At 38.1% G+C, this 13,920-nt stretch overlaps 1 protein-coding gene across 5 annotated transcripts in view; it reads left to right on the top strand.

Moving 5' to 3' along the window:
- The first annotated feature begins 2,052 nt into the window (after nt 1-2,052).
- Nucleotides 2,053-13,920, top strand: part of sema5bb (sema domain, seven thrombospondin repeats (type 1 and type 1-like), transmembrane domain (TM) and short cytoplasmic domain, (semaphorin) 5Bb) — a 44,042-nt gene continuing 32,174 nt past the window's right edge. For 2 of the 5 annotated variants that reach the window (XR_004846137.2, XM_055008443.1), the window contains exons 1-2: nt 2,053-2,180; nt 10,731-10,789. The gene's annotated coding sequence lies outside the window, so the exon portion shown is untranslated. The remainder of the gene's footprint in view (nt 2,181-10,730; nt 10,790-13,920) is intronic. The other 3 variants (XM_035941720.2, XM_055008442.1, XM_055008444.1) reach the window with 3 other exon arrangements.

Raw genomic sequence — 13,920 nt, 5'->3', positions numbered from 1 at the left:
CTCTAACAGACGCACGTCATTGGCTGATACAGATTCCGTGCTCCTAATGGATAGAATCGACACAGGAAAGGGACTGCATTGTTCCTATTAGCTAATAGTGAATCACTAAAGCGCGGGAGATTATTACATCAACGCTAAGAAAATAGAAACAACAAACAGCTTTGTGCTGATGCACATACGTGTTTATGGTGGCGAAAGGTAACGAAGTACATTTACTCGAGTACTCTGCTGAATACAATTTTGAGGTACTTGTACTTGAGTGTTTCCATTTTTGCCACTTAAGACCTCCATTTCACTTATTTTCAAAGGAAGGCATTGCACTTTTCACTACAATTGGCAGCTTTGATTAAATACATCATTGATGTAGATTAAATTTCACATATAATTAACCATATTTTCTACAGAGCACATGGTTTTACTTTAATACTTTAAGTGCATTTTGCTGCTAATATGTCACAGTGTTTTGAATGAAGAGCTTGCAATGCAGTATTTTCAAAGTAGGGTATTGGTACTTTTGTATAAGTAAATACCACCAGTGTATATTGTGAAAATGACTTAAAAAGTGTTAAGGCAGGGCTGTAGCCATGATTTCTTTACACAGTAATGTTGCTATTATGTAATTTTATCAACATTTTTGGGATTTATTAACTGTACTCTTCTGTATTCAATACATTCTATATCCAAACACGGATGCCTGTATGCTTTTTCAGGCCTTTATACATCATCACAACATATTTCTTTATTTCTTTGTGTTTTTTGCATGCATTGTGTTAACGTTAACATCATGCTGTGTGCTTTTTGAGCGGGTAGAATTAAATCTAAAATTTTTCATTATGCAAATGTTGTTGTGAGAAATTGTCAGGAAATAGCTGCCTTAATCAAAAATGGTAGTTTTAATGTCAAAAACAGTAGCTACCTTTTCACCGAGCTAAAAAAGTATATAATTAAAAGAGCATCATGTCAAAACGTGAAGGAGAATCTGTTTAGCTGCACTGTAGTGAAAGGAGGGAATACTCAAAAAACACAGAGTACCCTAATTTATCCTGGATTAAAATTATAAGAAATAAGAAAAATGAATGTGGAACACAACACTGAATGATTTAAATTATTTATATTTTACATTATTGCACTTTTAAAAAAACCTTACTTTGGATTGAGTTTTTTTGTTAAAGCTTTAAAGGAAAAGGAAGAGTGGATGGAAGGTAAAGGTTAGCAGTTTTATTGCAAATGTTTAGTCCAGCACCAAATGCAAACTCCATGATGATGCTTATTTTGATTGAAAAACTCTTGACAAAAGTTTGGATATGTTTGATGTCTTTATAAATATTTCATTTTATCTCTAATGCAAAATATTGTTCTTTATAGCTATATATGCTACTGTTAACAATGTCTAGACTGTATTTCTGATTCATTTAATGTTATCTTCATTGAACAAAACTGCTTTTCTTTTAAAAACAAGGATATTTCTAAGTGACTGCAAACTTTTGAACAGTAGTGAATACGTTTAATATGATTAAAATACAAGCGTGTGCACCTTAACTACAGTGGGATGTGGTGCATATCCCCCCCCCACTAGATGGCAGCAAAGCTTTTTTCAGTGCTAATGCACTTTTTTAATGAAGGGCTGCAAGGTGAGTTGGTGGTTAGCACAGTCTCCTCACAGTAAGTAGATCCCCGGTTCGGATCTTTCTGTGTGGAGTTTGCATGTTCTCCCTGTGCATATGTGGGGTTTCAACTTCGGAGGAAATTCTCTGGCTTCCTCCCACAGTCCAAAAGCATGCTCAGGTTAATTGATAATTCCAAATTATCCGTATGTGTGAATGTGAGAATGATTGTTTGTCTCTATGTGTAGCCCTGTGATAGAGCGGTGACCTCTCCAGCCCCCTACGACCCAATAAAGATAATGGACATTGATATATATTTTTTTAAAGAGTTTTGGTTGTTATCCAGATTTTGTGAAATCCTAGACTGTTTATAATGGTTGCTGTTCCCCAGAGTTTATTGCACATGTGGTCCTGTGTGTCTTGACAGACCCCTACTGGTGTGAGTTCCACTATAACTTGGAGCCGCTCTCAGGGCTGCAGCAGAGTCTCCAGCTGTGGACACCAGGCTGCTGGGAATCTGCTCCAGCTCTACCAACTTCAGTCAGCGGGGATCCAGTCATGACTCAAGTGTGAAAGGTAAGCTCCATTTTAAATGTTCGCGTTTTGGATGAATTAACTTAATGTCACTGACGAGTTGATGGAATCCATTCGCCTATTCATCGCTTTTTGTTCCGCTTAGCCGCCGCGTTCAAAGAAGTGAAGCCGAACTCAATTCAAAAAAAGGAAGTTTTGTTGTCGGCAAGGCTTCTGGAAAACACGTTTCAACTTAAAACGTTTAGAAATCTTGTAGTTGGGGTCCAACCTCCAATTCGGCGCTACATGCGTGCTCTAGTAAACCTTTATTTTATTGAATGCCGGAACCAAGTAGCCTACACACAGGTTCCTAAAGCTTGTTAAAAGAAAATGCGATTCTGGTCGACGTTGGTCAGCAATAGGCGACTTAAGTCTGCTTTGAGCACAATCTCAAATCAATAAAGACTCAAAAAAATATCTTGTTCTCGGTTTAAAGGTCGATTTTAACCTGTTTGTCAAACTTTAGATATACTGGCTGAATTCATTATAGGCTGATGTGCACCAATCTTTCTTTCTTCCTTTAGTCAGTGTGGCCAGATGTTCGTTACAGGTAAGATTAATTAAATCAAGCAGGACCGGTCCTGTTTTATTGCAGGCCATGTGCAGTACCTTGTCTGGGGCCCCTGGCTTTATTAAGCACTCATGAATCTACATATGCCATATATACATAAATGAGGCCAAACGCTACTTTTTACACATAAAATCTTATTTTTTTTTACAACTTTTAAAATTATTATTTAAAGAAGTATACCTGCATTGTTAGCACCATTATCCAAACAAACATCCATCCATGCATTATCTAATCGCTTAAGCCTCATTAGGGTCACAGGGGCCTGAGTCTATCCCAACTGACTTAGGGTGAAGACAGGTCACCAGTCTATCACAGGGCTACATATAGAGACAAACAATCACACTCACACCTACAGACAATTTAGAGTTACCCATTAACCTCTGCATGTTTTTTGACGATGGGAGAAAGCCATAGTACCCACACATGCACAGGGAGAACATGCAAACTCCATGCAGAAAGATCCTGGGAAGGCTTGGATGTGAACCGCAGATCTTCTAGCTGCAAGGTGAAAGTCCTAACCACCGGTGCAGCCCCTCAAAATGCAAAAAAAAAATGCAAATATTAAAACATTAACCATTATAATAACATACCTGGCTGCACAATCATAAGCAACTTATTAAAGCATTCCCTTGAATATCATGTGAAAAAGAGGGTGAAGGTAATGCTGGAACAGAAGGCAAAACAACATTCTAACTGATGTCAGAGAACCATTGTATGGAGGGTGTGGAAAAACAATCACTGGCCCCACCAAGAATCAAACCCACGACCTTAATGTTAACAGTGTCACAATTGCTAAGCCAAACAGCCATTTCTCTGACTCTACTCACAGAACAGACAAGTGAATGAGTGATTGAGAAGCGTCAATTTATATTCAAGGGGGGAAAAAATACATGTTGGTGCAACCTGGCTCCTTGGTGGTCACAGGGTGTACACTAACGTTGTATAGCCACCCCAGATAGCTGTTAATTTGTACAAAAGCCCTGACAAAATAAAGAACATTGATGCTTCCACGAGTAAAAGCTTACCTGAATCACATGATTTCCTTGTTCTGTTGTGTAGCATTATCTTCCTTTAAAATGACCCACTTTCACCACCTACACCGGCACCCACAGTCTAAAGTAATACATATAATACATTGTTGCAGATAAAATAATTGAATGTAGTAATTTGGAATGATCTTGTAACTTGCAAACAATTTTTTCTCGAGTTGTGTTGACTTAACAATGCTGATAGTTGCGTCAACTTAATATCGTGTGTAATTTAAAGTCAAATTTCTGCTTTAGGTGATATGAAATGAAATTCAAGTTGAGGCAACTTCATGAAACTGGCTTGATAGCTTAGTATATTTTAAAGTCTCTTCTATCTTAAGCCGCCTCAACAGTTTCAGGTAGTTAACACTGGTAATTAAGAATACCTTTGATTGTACAGGAAAAGCAAATTCTGCAAACCTAATATTTATTGATGTAACACGATTTCAGCAGAAGTTGTGTTAACTCAAAAAGGTTGAAGCAAACTGCTGCACTGATTTGAAGTAAATGAATAAATAAGTAAATAAATTATGAGCCCAAAGATTTTTTTTAAGAATGTGAATAGAAACTCCCTCTCAGACAGCTGTTCAGGCAGTTTTTGAAAATACTACAGTACATGTAGCATGCCATAGACGACATCAAGACAGCTCTTAAGAGAATTTTGGGGCCTATTAATCAAGTTACTGCCAGCAAAAGGGAAGAAATACTGTTTTTAGGAGATGTTTCAGTGACATCGCTCCTCCTTATTTCTCCTATGTTGTTGTAGGAAACTGTTTGTATCTTGTCCATGTGACACACGTAACAAATTATGCATCCAAAACTGTCAAATATAAGCAAATATTTAAGATTAATATCCAGATAAACTTTGTTGTTCCCACAGTGGGAAAAGTTCACCGTTACAGCAGCTCCCAAAAGAAAAAGTATAAAGGCAGTACAAGAATAAATTGGAAACACAGTGCAAAATTGCAGAGAACATTATATACAGAAGATGATTTTTTTTTCCCCAGACAAACAAATTAAAAGTTGTTCACTAAAAATCCCTTTCATTACTGAACTGACAAATGAGTGTGTTTTCTGCAATCACAGTTACCACTGGTTTCATTTCGAGGGTAATTCATCACAACATCTTATTTGCTTTGTCTGTTATGTTATTATTCACACCACAGTGAAATAAATGGAAGCCAGTGACTGAATGAAGGCGAAAAGACTGAAAGTTAACTTAGAAAATTAGTTGCAGGCAGCCGGGGACAGATTATGTGAGACATATTCAATATGTTTAATGCTATTTAACAGTCAAAGACATTATTGTGCAGTAGTTTTACTTAGCATTTCATTTTCCACCACCTTGTTAGCATCAGCTTAAAATCTGCCTCAGAACTAAATGGAAAAAGAGCGACTAAGAGCCCTCGCTACATGCAACGACCCCGCTGCTGCTAATGTATAACCCCCTAAATGGAAGTGGCATTAAATCATTAAACTGGATGCTTGAATGTGTTACCCACAGACCTCCACAGTTTCACATGAGGTCAGGGCTGAAGTGGAAAAGGAGAAAAAGAGCAAGTCTAGCGCTGAGGCACTGATGGACAGGCGGCTGGGTGTTAAGGTTTTCTCCACTCACACAGACCAAAATTCAGAGAAGACTCTAAGCCTGTTTGTGTGAGCATGCTTAACCTTTATTTATTCAGGGAAACTTGTTAAAACTTAATTTTTTTTCCCAGAAAGCACCATTGATGACCACAGTTTTCCAGTGTTGGCGTTTGAACACACACGACACTGAGGCAGAGCAGAAAGGAAAGCACATTAGCAACTTTAGTAAACAATAACGCAGTTCATTTAGGGAGTTAAACCAGCAGCTTTTCAATGACAAGTGAATCACAGTTTTTGGTCAAAGTTTTGAGATGACCCAAACCTCAGTCAAGAAAAAGCTCATATGGATCGCCTGCACCTAAAACCACAATCTCTCATTTTTACATTTCTATTTCTACACAGCAAATAAACAAAATATGGAGTATAAATAAGAGTTTTTGGAGCTGTCAGACCCAGAATACACTTTTTTTTTTCAGTTTGACAGGCCAGCTCTGAGCTTAGATTCCTCAGATTCACCATAAGTGTCACTGAGCTGCTTCTCTAACCTCTAATCTGCAGCTGCCTCCTCTGTTTCTTCTGATGTGTATGTGGGACTCCTGTAAGCAGGGTTTTTATTGCTCCAGTCGAAAGGTAAACCTCGGCGACTGCAGGGTTTTCAAAAATCAACACAGTCGGTCTTTAACACGGAACAAGCCGAATGTTTGAAGTATTAAAAGTCAATATTTCTTCGTGACACACAGAGGTGTTTCACAGTGGAGCTCTATGTGCTGCACAAGGCACCCATTGAAGGCTGTGATGTGTGGGGGGGAGTGGGCTGGGGGTGCTGGTTTTGGGGGGTTAAGAGTTGTTGGATAACCACTGTAGGCCTCCTCCGCAGCTGGACGTGGATTAATGGACACCATGGTGATTTTAAAATTCATTAATTAACACTAGTAAGGTCATGATGATATTAGCAGCACATTTTCCTAAAAAAAAAAAAAAAAAAAAAAAAAAAAATTCCTCTGTGTTGCAAATTAGAATTTTTTAAAGTAAAAATGTCAAATTGCTTTGATTAATTAGTTAATTTAGAAAACACAAAAAGCACTCAGAGTGTAGTACTCTGCCAAGGCTGCTCAGTTGTTTCGATTTCGACTGATAAGTCTGCAGCGGTGGATTTGTAGTAGGATCGCAATCATGTGTAGTGTTTACTTGTTGTCATAGTTACAGCGAGATAGCCGTGCTGCTGTCTCGCAATGATACAGAAAGTGTATAATGAGTGAGTAGCACAGCATTATTTTTCCAAAATCTCTACTTACTGTGGTAGATTAATTGTGTGTATATTTAAACATAATCTTTAGAAGACAGGGGTTTGCTGTTTATATTTACAGGCCCAAGCAAGGTATTTTACTTAAAACTGCCATTATTTTAAATAATCAGTGACCAGGAGTATTGAAGACTGAGCAAAAGGCAATGTGCAATTTACAAAAAATATTGAAAGATGCTCACAACAGCTATTTGATTTTAACCCTCCTGTTATGTTGATTTCTCAGGAACAGTAATGATGCTCCTGGTCATGTTTATTTATCTAATGGCAGAAATCAAAGAATCCCAATAAACATTGTTCATATCTCATTGTTAACTCCATTACTAATCATTTCTATCAATATTTAGTGTAGTGGTATTCTTTTCTTCTTACAGATCAATGGTAAATTGAGGATAATTCACTTGTTTTTCATAAAATATGTACGTTAAAACTTTTTTTTTTAGATCTACACTACTGTTCAAAAGGTTGGGGTCACCCAGACAATTTCATGCTTTCCATGAAAACTCACACTTTTATTCATGTGCTAACATAACTGCACAAAGGTTTTCTAACCATCAATTAGCCTTTCAACAGCATTAACTAACACAATGTAGCATTAGAACACAGGAGTGATGGTTGCTGGAAATGTTCCTCTGTACCCCTATGGAGATATTCCATTAAAAATCAGCCATTTCCAGCTAGAATAGTCATTTACCACATTAACAATGTCTACACTGTATTTCTTATTCATTTAATGTTTTCTTCATTGAAAAAAAAAATGCTTTTCTTTAAAAAAATAAGGACATTTCTAAGTGACCCCAAACTTTTGAACAGTCCTGTACATTGGAAAGACCTACATATAAAATACAATAGTTTTGCATGACATTGATTTTTTTTCAAATTTTTTATTTTACATTTAGATTTTTTTTCTTTTTACGGAGTGATGAATAAACATGAGATACCTCTTCTGTTTAGGATCAAACTGACCTGCTGACATAAAATCAAGACAAAAGAGGATTTGTATTGAAAGTAAACTTTATTTCAACACTCTTTCTTAACCAGAAACACGTGAAATGAACTATTTTTATTTTATATGTTGATTATACTTATTAAGCCAAGCAGAAGAAGTTTCCAACCGAAAAAAACAACAACTTTTTTTCTTCAATTTTTAAACTTTAAAATGGATCAATTTGACCTGAAACACAACAGGAGGGTTAACCTAATTTGCTTGGAAGTTGATGCACTAAAAAAAAAAAAAAAAGATGCTTTCGCAATACGTGGGCACTTGGAGACAAACACAAGTGACTGATAGAGCTCTGAAGCAGTGCTGATACATTGTCAGAATCACACAAGGTGATATAGAAGTTACTATCATATTCACTTGTTTAGTTTGACAGCTTGTTGGCCGTCTTTCAGCCCCCCTGAAGTCCACCATCATACGTGATGTTCGACGCTGGCTATTTTTCACTGGTCTGGTTTTAGCTTTTGCTCAGCTCTCCCCTGCGTCTCACTGTGCCTGTAATCTTTCAGCCCTGGCAGTGACAGGAGGGCTGTAAAAACAGAGCCGGAGGAGGTCATCCTGAAGTTTGCACAGGAGCGAGCCATTCATCCTCTCTGGGGGGTTTTGGTGCTCCGCTGTGGTGCAAGTGAGGCTGAGGGAGATGAATATCCCACTCTGTAAAAGTTGAGGATGAGGCCGGGAAGCGTTATTCGTCTCTTATGCTCTGCTGGGCACACTGGAAGTTAAACGAGCCTGTCGTTTTTCAGTGCATTTGATTTATTGGTGCCATTAATTCCTGAATGGGAGGTCACCCCTTCGCCTTATCAGATTGGCAGCCACTTCTACAGCCATGCCTGACTGGTGTCTCTGTCAACAGCAGGACGGCCTGCCATATTTCCTGCTGGCTGACACAGGCAGGAATAGGGTTGATTGAATGTGTTCACACAAAGCTGGAAAAACGATGTGTGTCCATACAGCACTACTTTATCTTGGTCTTTTTAACCTTAATATCAACTAGGCCACTGACCAAAAGCTCCATTCTAATCCTGGCAACACATACTGTATTTGCAATAAAATATTCCAAACTCAAGGTTTACTTAAAATTTGTATGTAGAATGCTATTTTGCATGTTGCTAATCCTGAATGTTTCTGAATCTTTATTTTTATGTCCGATACACGCATCTCTACAATCAGCAGTACTGTTCAGAGACGAGACGCAGCTGCAGCATGCCAGCAGTTGTGTTAGATTCCTAAAGTAAATATCACATGTGTGTAACAAACCGAAACCCTTTCAGGAATGAGGATAAGAATGTGTTCATTAAATAATACAGTGGGATTTGAATGAGTCTTGAAAGGGAAAGATCGTAAAAAAAAAATCAAAATGCAATTGTATTTTTGTGACAGATGCTGATTGAACTGTGTTGTCATTTCAAAACTTGTAGTGTTCTGACACATAGGTTGCAGTATTTTTATCAAGATTTTTACATTCTTATTCAAACAAAACCTCCTGTTTCTAAAATAGTTTTAAAGATCATCATATACAGATCTTTTTAAGGTGGTTGTAATGCTGTTGTATTTAATAGGCTATTTTGATATTTAGTTGAAATCTGGGTTGCTGCTGCTTTTTAGAATTTTATCAGTGCCACCAGTCAGTCCAACTTGTGGGTGAATAAATTGAAAGTTTTCTTTGTTTAGGTTAGCAAAATATTTGTCTGCACTAATGAAGTTTGCTATTGACTCTGCTTCCTGATTCATTTACACATTGTTGATACTGCAGCTGTGTTCCACTAAGACTCATTTTAAAAGAAGCCCATGATGCCTACCTCTCATCCGACTTTATGTCCAGTGATTTAGATGGTTTAAAGAAAGTAACCAGCAGTCCTGAGCAGCTGAGAAACTTGATGCATTTTAATTGTTAGCACTAACTTCTTAGACTTTGCTTTTACTTAAAAAATACTAAATTTAAAATCACTATAAGAAATGGTTTGACTTACTAGTCCAGTGAAAATATGTGCATATAAATATTTTTTTCATTAATTTTTTATCTATAGATTACTTTAAGAATGTTGCATCAATTAGTCATTTCGTTTTTTTCCAGCAAACTTTCATATTTAAGAAGCTTAGGGCACCAAATTGCCTGATAAATGACTTGAACAAACCCTTAAATCAGAAACAAAAACCTATTTCTGTACAAAAATGCACATACAAGTGTGGCTATAAGATAAAAGCAGACTATAAAAACCTCCTAAATTTGCACAGAGGCAATACTTTCTGTATTACTTTACCATTTAAAGGAAGTAAAAATATCTTTACATTCAGTATTTCTCACCAAAACACTAATTTAAATTCTAACAAATGTATCAAGTGCATTTCCAGTCTCACTAAACATTTGTTTTCATTCACGTTTGCAAGCCAACAACCTTCTTCTCCTTAGCTTTTGCTGGTGCATCGCTGCACTACTTGGTGTGTTACAGCCACCACCTGTTGATCAGTGGAATAGCATAAAACCTGCTACAGAATGTGTGTCGTCGTGCCTGCATGTGTTGTTGTGTTCTCATATGCAGCTGGCAAATAAATGATTTCATAAAGCCTTTGCTCCATACCTCTAGTAGTGATTAAAATCTCAGCAAGGTACCTTTAAGTAGTAGTTTAATTTCTGCATATATTCCCGAGGAGATGGCAGTATGTAATTAATTTGCTTGCTGAGGTTTAACATGAACCTCTTTATTAGTGATCTATAGCATATTCAGTCCAACGAACACCACAACATGAGCCTAAATGTAGCAACAAAACACAACAAATTCAAATTCTTAAGTGGATTACTACCATAATGGGACCTATATTTGAACAAAATCTAGTACTGGATCTCACAGCGCAGCACATCCCTCTTCTATTGAGAGAGTTAACAGTTTGCTCCGCACTAACAGAAATGCTTCACTCCCCCAGCCTCCCCCATCACACACCCCTTTACCTCCCCCCACCTCCTGCACACTCTCTGGTCAGCGTGCTACTGTGTGCCGATGTGTGACAAGTTCTCTCCCTCTTGTTTTTTCATACCTCTTTCTTTCTCTCCCACCATGTGAAGCGTCGGGATCCGTGCCACTCGCCCGTCTGCCGAATCTGTTTGGTGGTGATGGTGAACTAGTAAGTTTATTTCTTTGTGTATTTGTGCAGCGTGTGCTTGCATGCATGTATCCCATGCAGAGGTTGGCTGTGTCAGTGCAATTACTTATTCTTTTGTGTTGTCCTTTCTATCTTTGTGTCTGCTACTTTTTGTGACCGTTTTTTTTTTCTGCCTGCCTGCCTGTTTGTCCGTTTCCCTCTGTGCAGCCTCATTTCTCCTCGAATCATTTATAATCTGACCCTTCACCTCTCCCTCCTCCCCGTTCACCTTCATCCTCAACGTATATCTCGCTGCCTCTGACTTCGGATGCAACATGTAGTGTGGAAAACCATTTGTTAACACTGGAGGGGTTTCAGGTGGTGTGTGGTGCATTTTTCCTTTGTTCTGTCTGAGGCATAAGTGCTGAAATTTGGCATGGGAATTGTGTAGCAGAAGGGAGACGGAGGACTCCCAGCTCCGGATCAATAACCTCAGTCTGGCTTCTAAAATTATGCTTTAGTGTTTTGTTTTTTGTTTTTTTTGCCTCACAATTTCATTGATGAACCTTTTATCAAGAAAGAGCTACATGTTGTTCTGAGTGTGATGTTTGATTTAGAAAAGTCCATTTTGCCCCTTTTATAGCGGGTGTTCTTGGTATCCTGATGCTAATATTCTTATATTTATATACCAGAAATAGAAAGCAATTTGTATGTCAAAACTGCAATTAGTGTCTTTGCCTTTTGAAGTAATTGCTGGCAACAGGCTGTCTTTAATTATTTGCAAGACTAATGGTTGATTTGCAAGATCTGCTGTTTAAATGAAATGAGCATTAGTAATGAAAATTAGTCATCACTGGATAATGCCATGCTTTAGTCAGTGGATTTTGAGATGCTTTGCCATGACAGCAGCATCAATTAGATGGAATGGATTAGTAATTGACATGCTCAGACTGTTAGTCACCCAAGAGATTTAAAGCCACAGACTGTCTGGTGTTTTCACAACAAGGTAACTCAAGTAAACTCAGCCAAACATAATACAAGTTTATACAATGCAGTAGTTGATGTACAATACAACCAGTCAATTTAACATGCTGAAATAGTCACATACAAATGTATTTTTGTTCTGCAATTAACCACCAAAGTGGTCTCTATGTATTTGAATGTTTTTGTCCATTTCTGGAGGCTGCTCAATGGTAAACAGTATCGTAAAAACATGTTTACAATCAAACAGAGTCCTTTCATAAAACTGTGTCAGCTGCTCGTCTTTAATCAGCAGCTAATCACACACGATCCTGCACTTACTGGCTTTCTCTGGAGCTTTCAGTGGGATCTCATGGTTTTCTTCAGTGGGTGGAGTTTGCTCAGTTGTCATAGCGATGGTTCAGTTGTCATGATGTGACCTTAACAGGGAGCATCAGTCATTTAATGGCCGGTTGTTTCAGACATCCCGCCTCAGTGCAGAGATGTTCTTTGTCCACAGATGTCTGTTCAATAGGATCAGTCAGTAGTGACTGGAGAGGTGTGGATTGAGGAAACATTCTGCACTTTGTGACGTTTGTGTGTAGATCTACTGCTTTTGCAAAAATATTGTGTCCATTTGGAGAATATGCAAAAATTATTATTCTTTTGTTTGGAGATAGTTGTTGATGCATTTCAGCTAAAAATACTTTGAAAACCATCCCCTGTAATCTGTGTTTAGGGCCTTATTGCTCGATTGATTATTGCTTTTGCCAAAGAGTAAAATAAAATTATAGTCTAGTCTTTTAAAATTTTGGATCAATATACCCATTAGACGGGAGCTTTTTCTTTTCATTTGTCCACCTATCATTACTACTTATACATACTAAGTTGCACTGTTGTGTATTTTTGGGCCATTTGACCGAAGACCTCTGTTGAAATTAACACCAAACTGAAAAATCACAGAGTTTTAACATGTTTTCAGGTCAGCTGTGTTTCCAGTCTTGTATTTCTGGTCACCTGTAGTCCACAATTAGCTTTTCTTCTAGTTTTGTTTTGGTCATGGTAAAGTGCTGGCTCTTTGGCAGTTAAATGCTTTGTTATGTTGATCAGCTTGTCACTAATCTAATGTGTCATTTAGTGCTGAATAAGCTGAAAGATGCTAAAGATGCTGAAACCCCTGGTAGAGCAAAGATGAACTGTATGGTTAGTGTTAAATTCTAGCCTACAACTGGTCATTTTACTCAAAAACTATCATAAAATGATTGATCAGTGCAACTATAGCGCCTTCAACAGAAGCTTAAAAGGTGAAACTACAAGCTAATCAGAGAAATATTAAAAAATAATGTACATTTTGATCATCTGAAAGACTGCTAGACTGCTTGTTTGCTTTTCTATCTTTTCCTTTCCATCGATATTCATGTTGTGGGGAATGGACCAGCACACCAGTAATTTTCAATCATCTCCACTAACAGAAAGATTTCCTTCAGGTGGATTTGTGCTATTGTCAGAGACAGAATGCAGCTGTATGCTTTTGGCTGTATATCCTGGTTGTGTCATTTATTCCAGAAAGCAGAAGAAATAGAGTTCATGATAAGAGGACAGAGGGAGACAGAGAGGAGGGAGAGGAGATAGAAAAAGAGGGATCAGTGCAGCTGTGTGCCTCTTTAGGATTCCTGCTCTCTACCTCCTCTCGCCGGGGCCAAACCGGCATCATTAGGTTTGGCAAATTACCCGAGCGGCCATTGTGGTGCAGCCATGGCACGTTAGTGTGTCTTTTTAACTGTGGCTAAACTCAGTCTATTCACTTGTAAAAGAGAGCAGCCATTGGCAGATAGTTGGCAGGTTGGACAGAGAGGCCATTCACCCCGGTAGGAAGGAGCTGAGAACACTGCCTCGGAAATGGTCCTCTCTGAATATTTTGATGGAGAGACTTTGGGTGCCCTCTCAGTGTCCATTTGCTCCAACTCACAAATCTCCATGAACTGACTTCATTGATGATTAATATTACTACTCTTTTTAAGTGAGGGCTCGGTTATTGTCAAGAAGCTGCAGTTAGAGAATTTTAGGGATCTGCTTTGGTGGCAGTTGCTGTTTGTGGCGTTTTCTTATTAAAGAAGGAATTTGGAGTTTAGAATCCCAGGTTTTTTTTGGGGGGGGGATTCACTGTTTCTTTTCATGATAATTGGATGGAGTCCAAGTACTCGGGTGCAGAG

Source organism: Amphiprion ocellaris, chromosome 24 (assembly GCF_022539595.1).
Source record: "Amphiprion ocellaris isolate individual 3 ecotype Okinawa chromosome 24, ASM2253959v1, whole genome shotgun sequence".
NCBI classification, from domain to species: domain Eukaryota; kingdom Metazoa; phylum Chordata; class Actinopteri; family Pomacentridae; genus Amphiprion; species Amphiprion ocellaris.
This window is presented reverse-complemented; position numbering and strand designations above follow the sequence as displayed.